The sequence below is a fragment of the Vespula pensylvanica genome, chromosome 23 (assembly GCF_014466175.1).
Source record: "Vespula pensylvanica isolate Volc-1 chromosome 23, ASM1446617v1, whole genome shotgun sequence".
Taxonomy (NCBI): Eukaryota; Metazoa; Arthropoda; class Insecta; order Hymenoptera; family Vespidae; genus Vespula; species Vespula pensylvanica.
The window spans coordinates 1,534,544-1,559,543 of record NC_057707.1 but is presented as its reverse complement, the minus strand read 5'-3'; the positions used below and the strand labels follow the sequence as shown (position 1 = coordinate 1,559,543).

The 25,000-nt window shown below is 30.4% G+C and overlaps 1 protein-coding gene across 3 annotated transcripts in view; it reads right to left on the bottom strand.

Moving 5' to 3' along the window:
* Positions 1-25,000, bottom strand: part of LOC122636773 (TWiK family of potassium channels protein 18-like) — a 204,643-nt gene that overhangs the window by 114,259 nt on the left and 65,384 nt on the right. Inside the window, exon 1 of one of the 3 annotated variants that reach the window (XM_043828384.1) lies at positions 12,776-12,794. The exons of 1 other annotated variant lie outside the window; for it this stretch is intronic. The gene's annotated coding sequence lies outside the window, so the exon portion shown is untranslated. Of the gene's footprint in view, positions 1-1,230; positions 1,250-12,775; positions 12,795-25,000 lie in introns of those variants that run through there. One more of the 3 variants, XM_043828383.1, reaches the window with a different exon arrangement.

The window sequence follows — 25,000 nt, the reverse complement described above, 5'->3', positions numbered from 1 at the left end:
ACACGTACTCGTCATAAAGTTCTAACAGATAGTCAAAGCGATGTTCTCGATAAAGCTTCAGGAATAACTCGAAAGGAGAATCCTCACTCTGGGTGTATGAAGATCCAAGCTATGAATGGCATATCTCTTTGAAGAGTTACGGTCCATTCGGATGGAGCTCGGTTAAGTACCGGAGCTTACCTAACAACCGCTAGCTGTCACTAAGAGAACAGTTGAAAAGCCGTACTAGGAGTACGATGAATAGAAACGCCTCCCTGGTTGCTGTTACTCTTGCGAGTTGGTTATATGTACTCGACGACGGACTGCTACGTTTAATTCCTTTAATCAACCACAGAGAATGTTATAACGTTCGACTTTCCCAATAACCTGTTAAATTTCTACGTTTTCGTTCTTTTTATTATTATTATTATTATTATTATTATTATTATTATTATTATTCTTTATGGTTTCTCTTTTTTTCATCAACTCATCTTTATATATTCAATATCGATGACATCGATGAAAAAAGAATGTTATGAAAATAACGAATATAATTCTATTTTATTTGTTGTTTTTCTTTTTTTTTTTTTTTTAATAAATATCGATCCGGATTGTTTTAATATTATATATTATAAATATGAAATATCTAGATCGAGAAGATTACCTATTAAATTTCAAATTTTTTCGTTCTTTTACATCAAATCATCTTTATATCTCAATATGATATCGATCGAAATAATATTATCGAAATAACAAACCTAATTTCTTTTTTCTTGTTTCTTTCTTTCTTTTTTTTTTTTTTTTTTTTTTTTTTTTTTAATAAATATCAATCCGGACTGTTTTAATATTACATATTATAAATATGAAATGCCTGAATGAAGAAGAGTAAGAGAAAGAGGATTAGACTTAGAAACTGGGGATCAAATATAATCCGAGGGAGAAAAAAGGAACAAAAATATATAAAAGTCTGAAGAGGAAAAGCTACGCCAGCTAAAGTTTTCTGAAAAAGTTCCGACTCTGCGACAGGTTCTAACTACATATATATATATACATACATACATACATACATACATATATACATCCATTTATATATATATATATAAGAATGGATTAAAGAAGGAAAAGAAAGAAAGAAAGAAAGAACGATAGTGATAGTAGATGGTAATGGTGATAGTGGTAGTGGTGAATCGTGATGGTGGTTATGGTGGTAGTAGAAAATCAGGAGAAAGGACGAATCAAGCCTTAACTTACACTTTCTTTTTCACTCCTTTTTTCGTCGTTTCTATGCGTCCGATGAAACATGAACCGACGTAAAATTTTCTCTAGACGTGGTATAGGGATGGCTAGTACAAGCTTGCCTTGCAATTCCCCAACGGCCATACTGCGAAATAACCTTTAAAGCTGGCTTGGCACATGTAACACGAGGATATTCTATCGTAGACATTGCTCGTAAATGAAAATCGAAAGGAAAAAACTTTTGCTCGGTGTTAAACATTATTATTTTATATAGAATATTTTAATCAATGTATCAAGTATCTGTTAAATAAAGAATACTATCTATTTTTTTTGTTTCCCTTTTCTATTTTGTTGTTATCTTAATTTATTAATTTTTTCATTGGGAGATATAGTATAATACCTATCGAAATGCGACTTGATAATCTTATTGTTATTATTATTATTATTATTGTTGTTGTTGTTGTTGTTGTTTGTTAAACAATTGCGAAGTTATTATTTCATTCATTTGACATTGGAATAAAAGGTGATATTTCATTATGCAAAAAAAAAGTGGATGACCTGAACATATCGTCGAACACAATGCTCGTGTGAAAATACGTTTATTGAATGAATGTAAGGATCCTCCCAGGGTAATCAACAGGTACTCTACGACCACTCACTAGGTTCATTGGTTAAAGTCCTATAATTCTCCAACACTTCATCGTTATACTTCTATAAGATCCTTTTGTTCGATAATAAAATTTTAATGAAACAATGGATATATATTGAAATTGATTTATTCGTCATTCATACGAATTGAATGATACATGAATAATAATGAAAACAACAGTTCGATTAAATTCTATAGGATTAAATCGACGTTAGATCATTCGTTTTCTACGTTAAATCGAAAATTAACAATTATCTTGCTATTTTTTTTTCTTATCCTTTATTTTTTCATTTTTTTTTAATTATTTTCTAGTTAATTTTAAGTATCAGGTGTAGAATAAAGGAGACTATTAACGAAACTAGACATCCTTGTACACGAAAGAAAATAATGTTGGAGTCTATCCAACGAATGGTTGATATATTTATCTTGGCTGTTTCGTTCTTTCCTAAATTATCCCTCACACTCTCATTCACACTCTCTCTCTCTCTCTCTCTCTCTGTCTCTCTTTCTCTTTATTTCTCTCTCCTTCTTCCACGTTCATCAGTAACCCCTGGCCTAACGGGTCTTGCCGAATACGTACATACATTGTTCCAGGCATATACCATGCGACAATGACAAATAGAGAGGCTTTTACGGACAATAAATGAAGCTCGACGCCATCTCCACCTAGTCGACATTAATTTCGATGACAGTATACACTCAGTCGACTTTATATTTCTCTTGAATGTGGAGGAAATTTCGACTTGGTTAAAAAAAAAAAAATAAAAAAAAAAACAACAACGACGAAATTTTTGTGAGCACGTTAAACAAAATAAAAAATAATTTCTTTCTTTCTTTCTCTTTCTCTCTCTCTCTCTTTATTTTTCTGTTTTTTATTTTTTTTTCTCGTTTTTTTTTTTCCCTTTCTTTTTCATACAATACAAATTTCGAGATTATAATTCTTTCCATTTCGTTGGAAAAGTTAATAAAATTCGTAAAATGAGACACGCTATTGTAGTAAACAACACATGCTATTTTATTGCATGTGTGCTTTAGAAACGGATATTAAATATTTACTATATTTACTATCCGCATAGGAAAGTTTGTAACACGATTCTACTTTGCGGAAGTACACGTCGAAAATTGTTGGAAATCGTACAGATGTAATTCGCGATGCTACTGACCTCTCACATTTGACCTTTCTCCCATCTCTATCTCTTTTTTGAAAAATGAGAAATGACGGACAACCAGAAAAAAAGAAAAAAGAGAGAGAGAGAGAGAGAGAGAGAGAGAGAGAAATATTCTTACCCAAATGTAAGAAGATATTTTATGAAAACAGCAATTGCCTTTGTATGCTATTGCCGTTTAAAATTTCACGAAAAACGCGTATTGGATTGAATTCGTGATTAATGCAATATATTCATATGTTGGCCATGTATTTTATATGCATATATTGTAAATTCAAGTGAACCGACTGCGTACGAGGTAAATATTAAATAAACGACTTCGTATACTGCGGATCGATCTCAACGAAGTAAAAATTTGAGAAGAAAATACTTGCGTGATGTATCGGCCAGAAGAAAAAAAATTTGATACGCGTTTTCTTTCTTTCTTCATTTATTTTTCTTTTGCGCTGTTTAATTTCGATATTCGCATGACGATTATCTCTCTCTCTCTCTCTCTCTCTCTCTCTCTCTCTTTTTTTTTTAATTTTTTTGTTTTAACGAGGAATCATTCGAAATAAAAGATTATTAATATAAATAATAAATCATTTACAAACGTCCACCTTAATATTATATTTCGTGGAAAATTTTATTTGAAAATAATTAATCGTTTCACTTGTTTCAATGAGAAATTATTTCTAACGAAAGATTATTAATACGAATAATAAATAAATCGTTGTAAATGTGTAATATTATTATTATTATCATTATCGTCGTTATTATTATTATTATCATCATCATCATCGTTATTATTATTTTTATTACCCCGCGAAATTTTATTTGAAACAATTAATAGTCCCGTTTATTTCGAGAAAAGAATCTAATCGTCGTTCTGACAAAATTACAAATGCAAATATATATTTGATAAAAACTTTTTAGAGAAGTGTATACGAAGGAAATAAAATGTCAAACGATTGTTAAACGTCGATTGCTTAAAAGATATTTCGAGTTGTAGATCGTTACGATATATTCGCTTTGAAAAGCTCAGCCCTTTTTCCATATTTCCATTTTCTTCTTCTCCACTTTCTCATTTCTCTGGAATAGTCAAGGACGTTATTATCCTAACAATCGCATTTGCTCAATTATTGCGAACAGTAACTTGTGTGAATTCCCTTGAAATTTCAAGAGTTATGATCATTATCAAGATCCTTATACAACTTACAACGAACTTAGGAACGTTGGTTAAAAAGAAAAAGAATGAAAGACAGAGAGAGAGAGAGAGAGAAGAGAGAGAAGAGATGAGAATTAGAAGTCTCGTTAATGTCACGTCGCGTGTCGACGAAACTTTCTTATGGAAAATATTGGATAACTAGCAACTTGAGATCGATTTTACCAGAAGCTACAATGTTTTATTCAACTCTAAAATCTGCTAGGAAAATTTCATCGATAGAGTACATTCGATAGAGACAATTTTTATACTCGAAAAACGATAAGATAAATCAGCTGATCATTAATAAATCTTTTGGTTTTTAACAGAATCCTTTTGGTTTTATTCGTTTTAACTATTCGACAATTTATCAATGAAACTTTGATCGTTATAACGAAAACGACGTTATGGTGTCTGATTAAATTTATTATACGACAAACGATCTATTGATAGGCCGATGATAAATCATAAAAATTGTAATATAAAAAGGGATAAATAAAATGGAGAAAAAAAATTGATGGAAGGAGAAACTGAGAAAATGAAAAAAAAAAAAAAAAAAAAAAAAGGAGAAGTGCGGTCCACGAGCGGGATTAAAAAACTTGCATGCCACGCGATAAATCCTTTAACTCGGTTGAAACAAAGAAGAAAAAGAAAAAAAAAGAAAAAAAAAAGAAAAAAAAAAAAAATGATGCAGTCGCATCTCCGAAGTAGGTAGGATAGAAAATGAAATTTCACGACGAACTACGTGATTGTTAAAGGAAAAAAAAAAAAAAAGGGTGGAAAGAAGAAAAGACCAAAAAAGAAAAAAAAAAAAAAGAAAAAGAAAGATCTAATGAGATAAAAATCTTCGATATTTTATAAGAAACATAAAATCTGATTGGCGTGTATTGCATTTTTTTCAGTACTTTAAAGGAAGCTTGTTAACTTTGTTGATAAAAGGAAGCAAATGAGATTGGTAAGAGAAAACATAAAAGTTATATGTATACCACTACGGAATATCTAATAGTAACGTATATGTATTTGCATACGTATGTGTGACTTTGCTTCTGTATATGTATATATGTGCATCTACGCTATTTCTACGGGAGAAAATTAGGAAGAAAAACGCGAGCTTCATTTCTCGGTTTATTCAAGCGCTACCCATACATACGGTTAATGAACTCTGCTGCAAATTTCTCCAAAGATAAAAAAAGAAAAAGAAGAAAGAAAAAGAAAAAGAAACGAGCATATATGCATACGTAGATACGTGTGTGTGTATGTATGTAAATATATATATATATATATATATATATATATATATATATATGGATGTACATATACACGTATATGGACTATTTATTTTGGAAGTACTACAAGTCCATTTGTTGTTGTTTCGAGAAAATTAAAAATTAACATATTAATTAATTCAAAAATATAAATTAATTATGTCGAGTCTGACAATGTTTCTACTAATTTATCGATACGTAATTTGATTATATAAATTTCTTTTAGGCGAATTTAACTATAATAATGTATGTATTTACGGGCTGTAAATGGACTTACATCTATTCTCGATAATTAGTCGATTGTAAAGATCGTTTAATTTCAATTATGAGAAATTAAATTATCACTTGAAATATATTTTGTATCGATCCGATTTTGTTTATAAATAATAACGGGAGATAAAATAGGAATAGTATGTTTTATTTCGAACGTTAATTATATTTATATTCATTTTTATAATCAAATGCAATGCTAGTAATCTTTCTTATTGGGCAATTTTAAATCGAACGAAGCATTGACATTTTTTAAAATAACAAATATTAACTAGTTATAAATAAAAAGTTTACGCTGAATCAATCATGAATTATGCGATATCTCATTTAAAAAAAAAACAAAAAATAAATAAATAAAATAAAATAAAATAAAAAAGAAATGGGCTTGCACCACTTTCAAACTCGCACCACTTTCAATAATCAATACTACAAACCAAAGGAGATATTAAATATTAACTGGTAATAAATAAAAAGTTTACACTGAATCAATCACGAATTATGTGATCTTATTAAAAAAGAATATGGACTCATATCACTTTGAAAATAAACGGTCCATATTATCCGACGACCCTATCAAATGATATTGATGCGTTTGTAATTAATTTTGTTGTATGCATGTTACATTTAAAATTTGTTAATGTCTCTCGAAGAAACATTTAGACTAATTTAACCGCTAACATTCAATTAGTTTGATAAGCTTCCCAATCGTTAATCGTAGAATAACTCATAACGTGACATATGAGATCTGTCATTTCGATTCAAGCCCGAACGTAAATATGTTCGGTGAGAGATATGTATACGATAATCGTGAATATCAATTAAACGGACAGGTGGAAACGTTAGAACGATAAAGGATTTATCAGCATAAATTACAGAACAATCGGTCATTCGATTACGCTAACCTAAATGAATCCTTTCATGTAATTATACATTATGACCACGTGTTATAAATTTTCTCAAGTTACCACGCAATAAGTGTATATCTTCATTTTAATTAGGATATTAGCTCGATTTACTTCAAACGAAGTGGAGTCGAGTACCTCGTTAATTTCGAGATACTTCGTTTTCATGGTATATTCCTTTCTAAAAAAAGAAAAAAGAAAAAAAAAAAAAAGAAAAGTGGAAAGGGTGGGGAGAGAAAAGAGAGGAGGAGAGAGAGAGAAAAGAAAAATAAGATCTAGTTTAATTAAATGAAAGAGAGAAGAAGAAAGAAATAAAAATTAAAAAAAAAAAAAAAGAAAAAAGAAAAAGAAAAAATACAAAATAAAAGAAAATAAGAAAAGAGGAAAGAGTAGATAAATCGTGTCGGATATCTATTTAAAATTCCGAGCATCGATCAGATGTCATTCTTCTTAATAAGCCTAGCTAATAGTCAGAGCTTAACGATTCTAACTCCTCCCTTAGAAACTTGTCTTGATGGGACTTAAAGTGCCAAGGCAAGACGGTACTTGTACTCGCAATCAGTAGACGAACGTCCTTCTGTAATTACTTCCTCAGAGACGTGTGCTTTTAAAGCATTCAAACCAACGTTCTACAAATTCATTATCCCCTTGAAATACTGTACTCTATCGTATCTTATATTGTCTCTATACGTTATCGGCATTTGTCCGATCTGTTAGATCATCCAATTAATTCTGTTCAACAAATTCTAAAACCGTTTCGAATTCTATCATTCAGGGAAGGAGACAGAAAATTTTATTCATGAATATATATATTATATTTTATATTATATTATATATACAATATACATTTCATATATCATATATATATATAAATTATAATATATATAAGAATAATATGTAATATAAATTATATAATTAATATATAAATCAATATATATATATATATATAAAAATATATAAGTGAAAGGTGTAATAAGAATAAACAAAACTGTTATATAATATTCGTAAAGGGGTTAAAGAAACCAAACAAGAAGAGTAGAGTGTTCTTTTCGAGTATGATAATAAAACATGCACGTGTCTCACGGAATTCGTGATAAGGAGAGAAAATGTCGTGGTCCTCTTTACAAGCGGCCCGTACCTTATAACGAAAAAAAAGAAAAAAAAAATAGAAGAAGAAACAAGGAGCCAAGGTAAGATAAGGTAAGATAAGGTAAGACAAGGTAAGGTAAGGTAAGGTAAGGTAAGGTAAGGTAAAGCATAGCAAGACAAGGTACTAAAGGAATAAACAGTAAGTTGAAAGAGGATGCTGCTTGGAATTTCCCAAGCAATAAACAAGTTACATCGTAATCGTGCTTGGTAATATATACTTTCAAATCGTTTTCGCTGTCTTTCAGAAAGCATGCAAACGTGTCTCTTAAAGTCTTTCTACGATCTTCTTAAAGCTTTACTTTTATTTGATTTGATTTGATTTGATTTGATTTTATTTTCTTTTCTTTTTCGTTCTTTTTATCTATTTTTTATTTCTCTAGTTACCCGCGCACACGTACACACTATATATATATTTATATATTACACTCACACACACACACACACACACACACACATATATATATATATATATATATATATATGCAGGTTTATTATTTGTACTAACAGAGATATGAACATTTCGTTTTAGCAACTCTCTTGAGATGTATTTACGCACGAATTACATCGCTGTACTTTCCTTCGTTAAACCATCGGATTCTGAGGTTACGAGAGAGATAGAAATAGAGATAAAAAGAGAACGAGAGAGAGAGAGAGAGAGAGAGAGAGAGAGAGAGAGAGAGAGAAAGAGAGAGAGAGAGATTTCATTTGGTTTAGTTACGAGTTAGTGGAGAGGAAATGTTTTTCAAAGTGTTGTGAGTATCTCGCGATAAAGCTGTGTTTGTGGTAAAGGTGTCTTCTTGTGCGTTGGCCTTTCGGTTTGCTTAACCGCTAAACTTTGAGATTGAGAGAGAAAGAGAGAGAGAGAGAGAGAAATAGAAAGAAAAAGAAAGAGAGAAAGATACTTCCTTCCATTTGAATAGTCTCTTGAAAAGACACGATGTGGAAGCTGGATGTCTCTGAGCAAAAAAAGGTGTCTCTATGAGAGACGAATATTTTATATAAAAGTGTCAGACAAAATGAATTCAAACTACTTTGCCATTTACTTATTTCAAATATCTATGGAAGGAGAATATGAATAAAATTGTTAAGTTTAAAACAAAGAAGAAAAAAGAGAAGAAGAAAGAACAATACGAACACGTACACATATAACGAACGTAAAATAAATAGGCTTGTAAAAAGATTTATTCGAAAGTTATTAGTACGATCGAATTATGATCGAGTTTGATACGTATGTCGACGTAGAATTTTTAATTAATCGAATTCACCTAATAAAAAGAAAGAGAGAGAGAGAGAGAGAGAGAGAGAAGAGGAAAAGAAAAGAAATAACTGTAAAAGTTTAACGAAAGAGAAAGAGAGAGAGAGAGAGAGAGAGAGAGAAAAGAAGATAGAAAGAAAAGAAGGAAAAGAGGGTAGATGTAGAATATTAAAGTACACTCGAGTGTTTCATTAGACGTTACTCGCTTGGATAGCCATACATAGACTGCCATATCGCTTTTCCTTTGGCACACACCAACCATCCTACCTACTCGGATTATACTATATACGCTTTTATACCAAAGTTTAAAGCTCATTAACGTGCGAGAGCTTCATTATATCAACTTTAAGACGCGATGCGCTTATCCTAAAAATGTTAGGACCAAGTTTCTATAACGTGCATTAGTGATAATGCGAGGAGCCTCGCTCGACGTTATTATAAATAAAAATAGCTCATTAAACTTCCAAACGAGAATCGGATGATCGTCCATGAAAAGAGAGAGAGACAGAGAGAGAGAGAGAGAGAGAGTCTCGACTCTTAATCTTCGAATAATAGTTCAAAAAGAAAAAGAAAAAAAAAAAAGAAAAAAAGGAAAGTAAAAGCGAAGAAGAAGAAAAAAAAATGGATCAAGATGATAGCGATAATAAAAGTGTATTATACCTATAAGAAGATTAATCAAACAGTTTGGATAGAAAACATTAATCATTCTAAAGGACAACATCAATTACACGATATATATCTACCTAACTATAATATATCAAAGAGAGAAGAAAACAAGCGACACAAGTTAAACATTTAAAACACACATACATTTGTTTAACGAGGAAGAAGAAAAACATAGTATGGGGAAGTTCACGCTAAACTTCCTCCTTCGTTCGTCTCATTTTATCCAACGGCGTTAAAGTTAAGTTTCTAGAAAATTTATGAGCTAGACGTAGAACCTTGGATAATTTAACTCTTTTACTTTGTTAAAGTGTGGCCGAGAACGTTCTCAAAATTTTCTTACGATTACGTAACGTAAAAGAAATTTCTTTTCGTACGTGTATATACAGTACCCTTCTTCAGCTTCGTATATCTGATGAAAATTTTTCAATGCTAAATTAATGGATAATAGCGTCAGGGATATATATGTTTTTAGATTTGTCGAAGGGACTAGTCTCTTCTATCTTCGTTTAAGTCTTTAAGTGTAAAGGGAAAAAGACAAAAGGAAGTTAGAAAAGGAGTAAATAAATAAATAAATAAATAAATAAATAAATAAATAAATAAATAAATAAAAGAAACGAACGAACGAACGAGATTACTACTCTAAAAATTGCAAATTTTCTATTCTTTTATTTTATTTTATTTTATTTTTTTTATATTCTACTTTATTCCTTCCTTCTTCTTCCCCAATCTGTCGATCTTTTTTCCTTTACTTTCTTATTCTTTTCTACTTTTTTCTTCTTCCTTTTTTCTTTTTTATTTTCCTCAACCTCCATCGAAACCTCCTTTCAACAAGTTTTTTACCACGCGCCGCTGAACAAAGCGAGCAGGTCGAGCCGGCGCGAATGCTCATAAATTTGACTCCGGAATTCCATTACTCCGCAAGGCAAAATCGATATTTCACTCGCCTCCCGAGCCTTCCACCAGAAAGAAGAAAACCGAAAAGGATACTTCTTCTAGCAGTATGTATGTAGTAGCGACTCGTAAAGGAGGAAGACGAAAAGGTACTGAGAGAATCCTTTCTTTCTTTTCTTCGTGAATGGTTTTTGACTTTATTTGCAACGACTATGTCTTTTTGACTTTTCTACGGAGACTATCTATTTTTATAAACATACACACACACACACACACACACACATATATATATTTAAAAACATTAGATATTATATTATAATATATATGTAGATATATTAGATATTTTATATATATTAAATATTAGATATTAGTTATTATTTTTATATTATTTTATACGAGCCTTAGAATATAAAATCGATAAATTTTCTCACATTACTTATATCCTTATTAATCCCAAATTAAAAGAATCGATATCTATAATTATTCCAAAATTTATTAAATTTTTTTTTTACCCATGTCAAAACTTCATACAACACGATAAAGGATTTATTATATAATACAATTAAATGAAACGATTCAATTCAAATCTAGATAGAGATTTGAACTTTCGAGTTAGATCAAGTCGTTCTTCATTTCATTCATTCATTCATTCATTTCATTCATTCACTTCATTCATTTATAAAAAGAGGATCGATCAACGACGAAAAATGAAAATTTTCAAAAGTACCTTTTGAAAAATGACTTACGTTTCGTATTAATAGCGGCCACTTTAAAGTTATACCTTGTACGTGGCCGAGTTCGTAGAAAGTTTTGAAGGTAACACAGTGGTGCGCACGTGACGTCGAGCAAACCGCGTTGATGTCTAGATGGATTCGTTACGGTCGACCGCGAAACTAACTTCCTTCGTGAATTCGTTACCACGTGTTACCTATATCTATACGAAATACGTATTTACCTATGTATCGTAAAACTTTCTCAAAAAAAAAAAAAATAAATAAATAAATAAATAAATTAAATTAAAAAAGAAACATCTTCCATTAAATTGATTAGGAATCTACGCAGAAGAGTAGAATTTCATTTGCTAAAATAATGAACTCTACGAGTCAAATATCATGAACTGTTACGAATTAGAATGATCCTTTAAATGTTACCATTTAAAGGACACTAAATATCAAATGTGATCAATTAATACGAGTTAGAATGATCCTTTTACTGCTACCATTTAAAGGACATTAAATATCAAATAAGATCAACTAATACGAATTAGAATGATCCTTTAAATGCTACCATTTAAGGTATTCTAAATATCAAATAAGATCAACTAATAGGAGTTAGAGTGATCCTTTTAATAGCAGTATTAAAAGAATACGTTATCGTCTTACTAATTTCGAGTTTTTGTATCTTCCATATCATCGAATTATCCAAATCTATTACAAAGCACGATCGTTAGGAAGTAAAGAAGGGAAAGTGTGTAGGAAAAAAGAAAATAAGGAAGAAAGAAAGGAAGGAAGGAAGGAAGGAAGGAAGGAAGGAAATATGAAAGGAGGAAGCGATTTAATAGAATTACGAGTTCTCCTTTATTCGAATAATTTATCTCGAGAGTCTTGAAGGAATAGAAAGAAGGAAGAGAAAGAAGAGGAGTGAACTAACGTAAGAGGGTAGAATCTAGTAGTAGCAGTAGTAGCAGTAGCAGTAGTAGTAGTAGTAGTAGTAGTAGACTCCACTCGTTGCCAGTAGGAAGAGTCAATTTCGAAAGGCGATATTTTACGAGCGTTTTCTTTCTCCCTCCTATCTCTAAACGCACGTTTACTTCCTCTTGTTCTAAAAGTATTGTAAAAGAACAGGGAAAAACGGATTAATTGAAATTTCTATGCTTTTTACGAGCCGCAAGTTGGCGCCAACGTGCGATTACGTTCCATCCTCGAAATATCGTCTTAAGACGCCTTGTCTTGACTCTAAAAAAGAAAAAGAAAGAAAAAGAGCAAGAGAGAGAGAGAGAGAGAGAGAGAGAGAGAGAGAGAGAGAGAGAAATAGAGAAATAGAATAACGATGGTAAAACGAAGAGAAAGCGTTTAAGAAGAAAAGGATAAGAGAGAAAAGGGGGAGAGAGAGAGAGAGAGAGAGAGAGAGAGAGAGGACTATGAGTCAGCGATGCGGAACGAACCTCGATTCGGAGCTTTAATCACCAAATTCCGGAGGAGGAAACGGAAGAGACGTTTTCTCGTGCCAACGCGTCGCCATCTTTGTCGTAGTCCTCTTCCTCTTCCTCCTCCTTCTCATTCTTGTCCTCCTCATCCTTCTTTCATCTCCTTCTCTCTACTCTTTATCCTCGTGAGAATAAAAAACATGGCGTCAGGCTGACCCTTCGAAGAAAACGTTTCTTCGTTCGTTGCATTTCCGGAAAGTGACAGATCGGAGGTTACGATTTCGAACGAACGAACGAAGGAAGGAACGAACGAAGGAACGATCGAGCCAATTCCTCTGTTCGATTTAAAAAAAGGAAAGAAAAGAGAGAGAGAGAGAGAGAGAGAGGAATAAAAGAGAAAGAAAGAGAAGAAGGAATAGAGAGAGAGAGAGAGATACTGTAAATCAATCGAACGACTAACGAGCATGGCCCAGTTTCGTGGTTGGCTTTGACTCTAGAAGAGAGAGAAGGATAGTTAGATGGATTGATAGATAGAGATAGAGATAAAGATAGAGATAGAAAGAAAGAGAGAGAGAGAGAGGAGTTTTTTATTTTCCGTGTCCTCAGGTGCGAATACTTTTTTCGGTGAATCTATATGGCCCTCTAGGGAACTTTTTCTTCTCTATCTATCTATCTATCTATCTATCTATCTATCTATCTATGTATATACGTACAACTATATATTTGTATGTAGGTGTATATATATGTGTGTGTGTGTGTAGGGATGTATGTAATAATATGCATGTAACATGTAGGAAAGCAAGTAAGATAGAAAGTTTCTCTTCCGGAATACTTTCACAAGCCCATCCAACCACGAGTACTTAGCCTACGAGCAACCTGGGTTTCCTTAAAGGACGCGTTTTATTCCCTGAAACGCTCCTGAGCACACCCAAGAAAACTTTATTTCTTCAGACAAATATGTATATACGACCCGGACCGATTTATGGAAATGCTTTTCCTTCGTAGTTCTCGCTTCGTTTTCGACGAAGAGGAATATGTATGTATATATGTATGTATATATGTATGTATGTATGTATGTATGTATGTATGTATGTATGTATGTATATAAATATTTCGGATTAGGGAATCTCGAACGAAATCGTCGCCATTCTACACTAGTTTCTTTCTTCGACTTTTTATTTTTCTTTTTTTCTCTTTATTTTATTTTATTTTATTTTATTTTTTGCTTTTCTTTCTTTTTTTTTCTATTCTTAACATACCCTTCTTGTCATCCTTCTTTTCAAAGTAAAATTTGGATCGTATATTTGGAAATTGGTGAATGTCCATTTTTCGTCCTTTCGAGAAAATGAAAAATTAGCATATTAGTCCATTCAAAAATGTAAATTCATTTTTAGTAAATGTTTCTACTGATTTATTCAATATGTAATTTGGTTATATAAATTTCTTTCAGGCGAATTTGACTATATTAATGTATATATTTATAGACTGTAAATGAACTTACATCTATTCTCGATAATTAGTCGATTGTAAAAAATATCTTTTAATTTCAATTATGAGAAGCGTAATATCGCTTGAAATATATTTCGTATCCATTCGATTTTGTTTATAATTAATAACAGGTGATAAAATAGGAGTAGTATTTTTTATCTCGAACGTTAATTATATTTATATTCATTTTTATAATCAATTGCTACGTAATCTTTCTTATTGGGCAATATCAAATCGAACGAAGCATTGACATTTTTTAATATATCAAATATTAACTAGTTATAAATAAAAAGTTTACGCTGAATCAATCATGAATCATGTGATATCTCATTTAAAAAAAAAAAAAAAAAAAAAAAAAAAAAAAAAAAAAAAAAAAAAAAAAAAAAAAAAAAAAGGACTTGTAATCCTTTCAAAATAAACGGTCCATTCCTCGACGTTACTTTTTTTTTCTTTTTCCTTCTTTTTTTTTTTTTCTCAAATATCTCTCAATAATCTTTATCGACGATCAAGGGATTATTATCCATTATATTATACTTGAATGATAAGTTACTCCTATATTACAACATGATTAATACAAATTGCAATTCATGGAAGAGTGAAAAAAAAAAGAAGAGAAAAAAAAAGAAGATCAAAGAAGATATTAATTAAGAAATGAAAAGGATTAATGATCGTTCGTAGTTTTTCCTTTGAAATGCTTATAGTTGAAAGAAATTTCATAGAAGATGAATGTATTTGTGAATTTTTTCTTTTCTTTTTTTTTCGAAGATGAAAGAATCTTGCGAAGAAACATTGTGGAGAAATTAAGGGAAAGAGAAAGGAAGGTAGTGCATTAGCATTCAAAAAAGAAAAAAAACAAAGAATAAAGAAAAATAGAGATGAGAGAGACAGAGAGAGAGAGAGAGAGAGAGAGAGAGAGAGAAGGAAACGAAAAAAAAAAAAAATAAATAAACGAGCTTCGCACCTTTCGAATTACTCGTTGACGAGGCATTATGCTTAACACAGCGCTAATGGTAATTAGTATAATTTTCCGTAAATGAGAAAAAATTCAGCTATTTCCTTGTTAAAGAGTTCAAGAGTTTCGCACGTGAGTTCCCTTTACATCCACATTTTCGTTGAAAAGCTTTAACTTGCTAAAGAAAGAATCAAAAAATCTCTCTGATTTGATATATCATTCGTTAGCAGTATACACTCCTTTTTCATTCTTTCTTTTTTTCTCTCTCTTTTTGTTTTCTTTTTTTTTTTTTTTTCAGACTACTTTCCTTATAAAAATGAACATAATTAAAAATAAGGAAATAAAGGTTAAGCAAAGTCGTGAAAAGCAAGAAAAGATATAAACGATGTCGAAATAAAAAAAAAGAAAAGAAAGAATGGATAATAAAAAGAGAAACTGAGTCGATAGAGATTTTTTAAATAATACGATGAGAAATAAAACGACGGATTAAAAGAGAGAAAGAAAGACGCTTCTTTGCTATTACTACATATGATTAGAATGTAACGAATAATAATAATTAAGAAAAAAAAAAAAAAAAATAAAAAATAAAAAAAATGAAAAAGGGAAGATATAAAAAAGTGATAATAAGATGATTAGATATATCTATCACTTCTACTTCCTCTTATCATATTTCTCGTAACATAGATTATCATAAACTTTGCGTCTAATCACGATATTTACGAGATTGCAAACTGGAGTGTTATAATCAAGTAGAAAAGTTTTCTAATAGTTAAAAGACTTTAAAGATATAGCGAGTATCGTTTCGTTTAAACTTACCATGGCTATAAAAGCAACGTTCCAATGTCATAATTTTATAAGAGCTTTCGCGTATTAGGAAGAAGTGTTAAAATTCTTCGATTATTTAAAGTAATTTCTTCATAAGAGAGAAAATTGGACGATGAGTGTTCTCGATTTAACGAGAGCTTCATGTAGATACATACATACATACATATATATATATATATATATATATATATATATATATATATATATTCATAGACACTACTACCACGTAGTATCGTTAAATATTCGAACATTGTTCAGAGTTTTCTCTTGGAAAGTTTCTACAGTGATTTAAACGTCTTATATGGATCGATGTCTTCTCAACTTGTTTCGAGATTGAAGGATTTTCGAGATATTATATAGCCTTGAAGACTTTAATTCTTAAGGTGTTTCTAAATGATCTATTAGGATCGATAAGGAAGGAAAAGGAGTTAAAGGAACTGTGAATTGAAGGTTAAATTTGAAGTCTCTGAAAGATGAGACAGACAGAGATAGAGATAAAGATAGAGATACATAGAGAGAGAGAGAGAGAGAGAGAGAGAGAGAGAGAGAGAGAGAGAGAGAGAGAGAGAGAGAGAGAGAGAAAAAAGGAAATACAGTAAAGTGGAAGAAGTTCCTTGGACGAGGTTCGTCGACTCTCGAATCACGTCCGGAATCGCAGCGATCTTCTAGAGGAAAACGTGTCTTCGTTGAGCCGAGCTTCGTGGTAACACGCGGAACGAGAGAAATGAAGAGAAGGAAACAGAGAGAGAAAGAGAGAAAGAGAGAGAGAGAGAGAGAGAGAGAGAGATAGCAATCTCGCACACAGAACTCTGTATTTCTTGGTTGGACGCCTTTCGTTCCGAGCTTCTTCGTTTCTACTCTCTTCTCTTCCTCTTCTTGTTCTTGTTCTTGTTCTTCTTCTTCATCTTCTTCGTCTTCTTGATCTTCTTGATCTTTCCTCAGAAAAGCAACGTTAACGTAACTCCTTCGAATTTAGAAATCGACCATGTCTCATACATACGAATCGTTTATTTTGGAAATATTGCAAATCCATTTTTGGTTGTTTCGTGAAAATGATTGGTTAAAGAATATACATTAATTGTGTCGAGTCTGAGAACGTTTCAACTAATTTATCGATATCGTAATTTGTTTATATAAATTTCTTTTAAGCGAATTTAATTATATCGTACGTGTATATATACGTGTTTACGGGCTTGTAAATAGAGTTACATCTGTTTTCGTAATTAGTCGATTGTAAAAATCGTTCAATTTTAATTAAGAGAAATTAAATATCACTTGAAATTTATTTTGTATCGATCCGATTTTGTTTATAAATGATAATAGGAATTCAAATAGGAGTAGTATGTTTTATTGTTAAACTTAACAATGATTCCGTCATCTGTGTTTTTGAAAATTAAGCTTGCATTATTTTCGTAATCAATCGCTATGCAATTTATTTTATTGGCCAATTTGAAATCGAATAAAGCATCGACATTTTTTAAGATATTAAATATCAACTGAATTACATATAAAAAGTTTACTCTAAGTTAATCACGAATTATGTGATATCTCGTCTCTAAAAAAAAAAATGTATTTACATCACTTTGAAAATAAACGATTCAATTATATATAATTTTAGAAAAGGACGATGTCTTTTTGCTATCGTCTTTAAAACTATTGATATCAAATATTCATATACTATGTATAATGTAATATTTAATATTATATATAACATATAACAAAATATATAATCCTATATAAAATATAAAACATAATATACACTATATCTCTTTCTCCTTATTTATCCATTCATTTACATACTTATTGATTAACGATCAAGAAAATTTATATACAACCATCTCTTTTCATACTACGACATTAACATCATTAACAAATCAAATTACAATAAAGAATAAGAGATCCGTATAAAACATTCCTCCAAAAAAAAAAAAAAATAAATAAATAAATAAATAAATAAAAAATCAATAAATAAATGCATTCAAAAGAATGATGAAAACAAGATAGAAGTATACGTAGGATTAGAAAATTGATTTTTTTCACGATACGTGAGCCATATTTTACCAGGGATATTTCGGGCCAAAAAAAAAAAGAAAAAGAAAAAGAAAAGAAAAGAAAAGAAAGAAAACAGAAGAAAGAAAAAAAAGATAATCAAAAACAGACAGAAAGAGAAAGAGAGTAAGAGTAAGAGTAAGAGTAAGAGTAAGAGTAAGAGTAAGAGTAAAAGAAAGATAGAAAAAGATAGAAAGAGTGAGATGCAAAAGTAGAAAGAGGACGAATAGAGAAATAGCCACGCCTTTCCTCGCCCTCGTAATTTACCGCTTCTCCACCCTCAACAGAATCCGACACACATATTTTAGAATAGTCGCTTTTTCGTAAGCGTCCAGTGCATCTCCGAAACACAAGAGAGTTCTTTAATCAACGACCATAGTAGCATATTTTATCAGTACGCAGTATTCAAGAAGAAGAGCTGCGCAGTTAACTGTAGTCTCGTTTAGACGTTATCTTTCTCGTAGCAAGAGTTTAAACAAGATTATATTCGCTATATGCTATATGCCAAAGGTTCGTCTAGTCTCATTCATGTAAATGCCTCTCTCAAAGTCTTCTCGTTGAAAATAAAATCGTTGAACGTCTCGTCTTTATCCATTTTTCTTTTTTTTTTTTCTTCTTCTTATACTCGTTCTTGTTTCTTTTTTCTTTTTTGTACTTTTCAACTTATCATTCTTCTTCGTTGAATTCATTAGACGATTCTTATCTTTATGATCAACTCTTTCGGATGAAACTTTTCTGATGTATTTTCGAGTTACTTGATAAAGATTCAACAAAGAAGATTCTCTGTTATATGTTATAGATGTGGATCGTTTATTTTGAAAGTCGTGTAAGTTTGCTTTTTTTCTTTTTTTAATTATTTTTTTTTCAAATGAGATATCACATGACTCGGGAGTAATTTAGCGTGAAGTTTTTATTTATAAATAATTGGTAATATTCAATAGTAAGTTAGTTAATTTAAGAAAGTAACTCAGTAACCGAGTAATGTATAACATCTTTAAAAAATGTCGATGTTTCGTTCGATTTAAAATTGGTCATAAAAATGCATAGGGATTGATCACGAAAATAATGCAAGCCTAATTTTCAGAAACACAAGTGACGGAATCATTGTTAAGTTTAACAATATATAAATATAATTAACGTTCGAAATAAAACATACTATTCCTATTTTATCTCCCGTTATTATTTATAAACAAAATCGGATCGATACAAAATATATTTCAAATGGTATCTAATTTCTCATAATTGAAATTAAATAATTTTTACAATCGACTAATTACGAAAATAAATGTAAGTCCATTTACAGTCCGTAAACGCGTATATTATCATAGTTAAATTCACCTAAAAGAAATTTATATAACCAAATTATATACGAATAAATCAGTAGAAACGATTTGCGAGACTCGACATAATTAATTTACATTTTGTAATCGACTGATATGCTAACCTTTAATTTTCTCGAAACAACAAAAAATGGATTTGCCTTACTTTCAAAATAAATGATCCATAAATACATACATACATACATACATACATACATACATATATATATTTGTATGTGAAGAGGAAAGAGAATGAAAAATATAATGGTTCAATGAAAATTCATAAGTTAAATCGAAATCTCAGTCACTTGCTATAATTATCAATCTAACACTTATGCGATGAGTCTCGTGCGACTTGAAATGAAGAGAGTTAGGGAGATAGAGAGAGAGAGAGAGAGAGAGAGAGAAAGAGATGAAGAGGAGGAAGAAGACGTAACTCGAATGCACCTACACGTTCACAACGAGCTCGTGTAATCTCATTAAAGCAAACACCCCATGTCTCTCGTTCACGCGAGAAGTTCGCACCACTAATGCGAAGCAACAGCCAATTTGGGCCAGTAACGTCATTCGGGAATTCACAGGCGAAGTATCATGTAATATCGCTGACAATGGCGGTCTATCGAAGATGCAACTGCTTAATTATTCCTACTGGGAATTATCTATATCTATCTATAACCCTTTAGGTTTATGCCTCGTCACGAACTTTCAAAATTACCATACCAAATCGTTCATAAAATTTGAATAATCTAATGTGATTGATTGATTAAATTTATTTAACCTTCTTTACAACTTCTATATTTTAATAATATATATATATATATATATATATATTTTATTAAAATATAGAGATTGTAAAGAAGATTAAATAATATACATATATACGTATATAAACATGAAACTCTTTAACATTTAGATTTAAACTGATAATTAATTTTCTATGACTTTAAAGATTACATGGCGTTATATAAAGGATTATGAAACGGAATTGATATTCGAAAAAAAAAAGAAAAGAAAAGAAAAGAATGAAAAGAAAAGAAGAAAGAAAGGTCTAAGATGATATAACGCCAATTTTAAAGAGATTAATCTCCTAACGATTACACTTTTTTTTTTTCTCGAGATATCCTCGGGGCACTTCCCCAACACGTTTATTAAACTTTCGATCTCCTAGCACGTAATCCCGTTGAAAATGTAATTTTGTCTAAAGTTTCAATTGAATCCCGTTGATGTTAATAACGTTTGTATAATGATAGATTGAAATTGATGTTTTTCTTCCGTTCTTCTTCTCATGCTTCTTTCTTTCAACGAGAGTTACACGTACATAAAAACCAGAAATAGAAATTCGAATTACAAAACAAAATAAAAAAAAAAAAAAAAGAAAAAATATATCTATGTACGAAGAGAAAAGGAACGAATTAACCGACACGATTTTTTCGAAGATTAATTTGACATTACAGTGAATACTTGAGAGACTATGAAAGAGTCCCCCCATTGAAACTGATAGGGAGTTGTTGAAAAAGAAAAAGTAAAAAAAAAAATAGTAACGACGGGTAACGATGACGTGTACGAGACGAGAAACGAAACGGAGAAACTCGTAACGCAGTTGAACAAAAGGAAAGCTGAAAATATCTTGAACGAAGGCCCTCTCCTCTTTTCTACCTTTTAACTAGGAAGTCAGGACGTTAATGCGCGTAATTCGTCCGTGTCGTGAACCTTGCGTAGTCGAAACCACTTTAATGTCCTCGTTAAAGTCCCTGCTGCTGGTACTTTGCCTGCTTCGGGGCCAGAACCTAGCCCTTTATGAATTACATTCTCGTTATTACGCGAAATTAAAAACTGTGGGAACACTTACCCTTCTGTTAAAAAAAAAAAAAAAAAAGAAAAAAAAAGGGAGGGAGGGAGAGAGAGAGAGAGAAAAGTGAAAGAAAAGAAGGTTTCGTTTGCTGGCAATTGAAAAAAAAAAAAGAAAAGAAAAGAAAAAGATTGAGAGAAAAAGAAGTGAAAGAGAAATGTAGACTGATCGAACGATCTGCCGAAAATTAAATTTCTTTTCTTTTTTCTTTTCTTTCTTTTTGTTTGTTTGTTTGTTTGTTGTTAATTTTTTTTTTTTTTTAATTTGCTTCAATCGAAAGCAATGTCTTATTCGTTATTCGTTATTATTATCATTATTATTATTATTATTATTATTATTATTATTATTATTATTATTATTATTATTATTATTATAATTATTTTTGACAGTACATAATTATATACTGAATTGAAAATAAAAAAGATTTTCTTTTTTTTTTCTTTTTTTTTTTTTTTAATTTGCTTCAATCGAAAGCAATGTCTTATTCGTCATTATCATTATTATAATTATCACTATTATTTGCGATAATACATAATTATGTATCAAATTGAAAATCGAAGATCAAGTAATAAAAAATATCCAATTGGCTCTTGAATTTTTTCTTAAGGAGCATCGTTACGTTTGAAAATGATCACAATAACGAAATAGAGAAAACGAGACATTACGTATGTACATACATACATATATACATAGATACATACATACATATATGTATGTATCTATGCATGTATGTATTTGGTGTTACAGAGAATCTTATAAAGAAAAGAGAATAAAGGGAGAACTGCCCTTTCGTTCTCGTTTGATCGTTTACCATTTCCAATGAGACAGCAAATATATATCATGGATATAACCACAGCTCATGTTTTATTTCGAGGATGTTAACGCGTTACAACATTTTCGACGTTACAAAAAGGGGTTCACTTCCGTTAGTAATTTCTATGATCGGCATAAAAACAAGAAACAAAAAAAAAAAAGAAAAGAAAAGAAAAGAAAAGAAAAGAAAAGAAAAGAAAAGAAAAAGAAAAAAGAAATTTATTTCGAAGAAGGAAATATAGATCAAATTTGTTATCTCTTTCTCTCTCTTCTTTTTACTTTTTATTTCGACTCGAGATATATATATATATAAAAAAAAAAAAAAATGAAAAAAGGAAAAAGAGAAAAAAAAAATGAAAAAAGGAAAAAGAGAAAAAAAAATTGAAAAACCGATGATATAAAAAGAAAGAAAGTATATATATATATATATATATATATATATATATATATAATAGAAAATGAATTTGATTTATATCTCTCGTGATATCCATCCACTCTATTTTTCGAAAGATATACGGATAATCCGATTTATATAAAAGAAAGAACGTACCTATGTTCGAACCTTCGTGAACATGAATTTACCTGACGGTATCTGTAGGTATAACGTTGCTCGAACACGGGTTAATTACATTTCTACGGTCCTCGAACGCAGACCACACATTTCTGCACGTACAACGCATGAGTACGCATTTGAAGCAAGGAACTCTAGGAATTAACTCTTCGAACTAATTCTCGTTCCAAGGGCTATTTCCTCTTTGTCTTCTTCTTCGTTTTCTTCGTCTCCTTGTTTCTTCGATTTATTTGGAAACGTCCCGTGATAATTTATCCTTATATATATATATATATATATATATATATATATATATATATATATATATATATAGGTATTAATTTAAGCAATCTCGATCATTTCTTCGAACCTTTCGTATTAATCTTTTCGACAACGATCATCTATTACTCTAACTGTATGTTAAATTTATTATTTTAATATCAACTATTTCTTTTTTTTTTTTTCTTATTCGTTGTTATTTAATTCGATTTATTTCAGACTAATTCGATTTACAAATTTTCGAATTCTGTTGTTCGTTGTCGTAGTTGAGATAATAATGGATTTAAAAAAAGAAAAAGGAAAAAAGAAAAAAAAAAAAAGGAACTGCGATCATTCGTTACTCTGTGTTAAATCTATTACTTTAATGTCATCTATTTTTTCTTTTTTTTTTTCTTATTCGTTCTTATTTAATTCGATTTATTTCAGACTAATTCGATTTACAAATTTTCGAATTCTGTTGTTCGCTGTCGTATCGAAGTAATAACGAATTGAAAAAAGAAAAAAGAGAATTAAACAAAGAAAAAAAAAAGTACTGAAGTAATAATGAATTTTGAAAGAGAAAAAGAAAGAAAAAAAGAAAAGAAAATAAAATAAAGAGAGGAAAAAAAAAGGAAGTCGGACGAGAGATTCAAAAGCAAAAGACGAGATCGTAAAAAGTAGGTTGGTAATCAGATTGCTTGATATTACATTTGAAAAAGAGAAAGATACATGATACATATACGCGTTGTGTGTACGTGTGTGTGCGTGTGTTGTGTATGTATGTGTGTCAGAGGTCGAGAGGAATCTAAACTAATCCAACTAATCTAACTAAAGTCAATTTAATTAACCTCGTTGCGGTAAATCATGATACTAAAAGAGGCTGCTGGCCACATCATGATTGTAAATAAATAAATAAATAAATAAAGAAAGAAAGAAAGAAAGAAAAAAAGAAAGAAAAAATAAAAGAAAAAAGAAGAGGATATGATGAATGAATACTCGTCTAAGAGTGAGTGATCGACTCATTGATGGTCAAGCGGTTAATTAGAGAAAGGATAAAGACTTAAAAAAAAAAGAGAGAGAGACAGAGAGAAAAAATAATCCACGGAATTCGGAATTCGAGTTTTACTGTAGTTCAACGTTGAAACTCTGAATTGAGGTAGCCACCATTCATCGAGAACGTTTGGTCAAAGCTGATCGGTGAAAAGGGACTTCAAAGCTTCCAACTAACATGTTTACGAAACTACCAGACGAGTGTGAAACAACACTCCTTTAGACAAACCCATGACAAGTTTGGACAAGTCGAAATTCGATTTTATCCAATTTCCTGTTCGATAGGAAAACAAGGATTTATTCAAACAGAAGAATTCTATTTAATTTGAATGAATCAATTCAAACTAAACATGTTAATGCTTTCAAATGAAATAATTAAAGACGACGGTGCTAAAGAAAAGAAAAGAAAAGAAAAAAAAAGAAAAGAAAAGAAAGAAAGAAACAAGAAATAACGAAAGGAATATTTTAAAGTAATTTTTTATTACCTCCATCGTAGACGTGCAATTCTTCTTTGATATTTTAATAAAATCCTCGTAAAAGTTTTAACATTGACACGTGGAAACGAAATTGCGATACGTCTTACTTAAGTTATTTGTTTGGAATAAGAAAATACTAAGTTTTATCGGGGTAAGTTAATACAAGACATAATGCAAATACGATCACTAATTATTCATATTTTATATAGATGCACGTATATATATATATGTATATATATGATTAAAAATTGAAATATTTGTTATCAAAAATTCTTTGTATTTCTTTTTCTTTCGTTTCTTTCTTTCTTCTTTTTCTAAAAAAAAAAAAAAAAAAAAAAAAAAAAGAAAGAAAACTGAAATAATTAAACGTTGGAAAGTATAATAAGAAAGAAAGATCAACAAATATAATTCTATTCAACGAACGATGAGAAAATAAACCAATATATTCACGTGTGCGATGAAAATGAGTTTGTGCAACCATGTATGTGTGTGTGTGTGTGTGTGTGTTTGTCTGTCTACTGTCTGTCTGTATGTGTGTGTGTGTATTTGTAAGTCGAAAGAAAGGGATGAGCTGCAGCAATGTCAGCTATGATTGTACCAACAATAACAAAAGC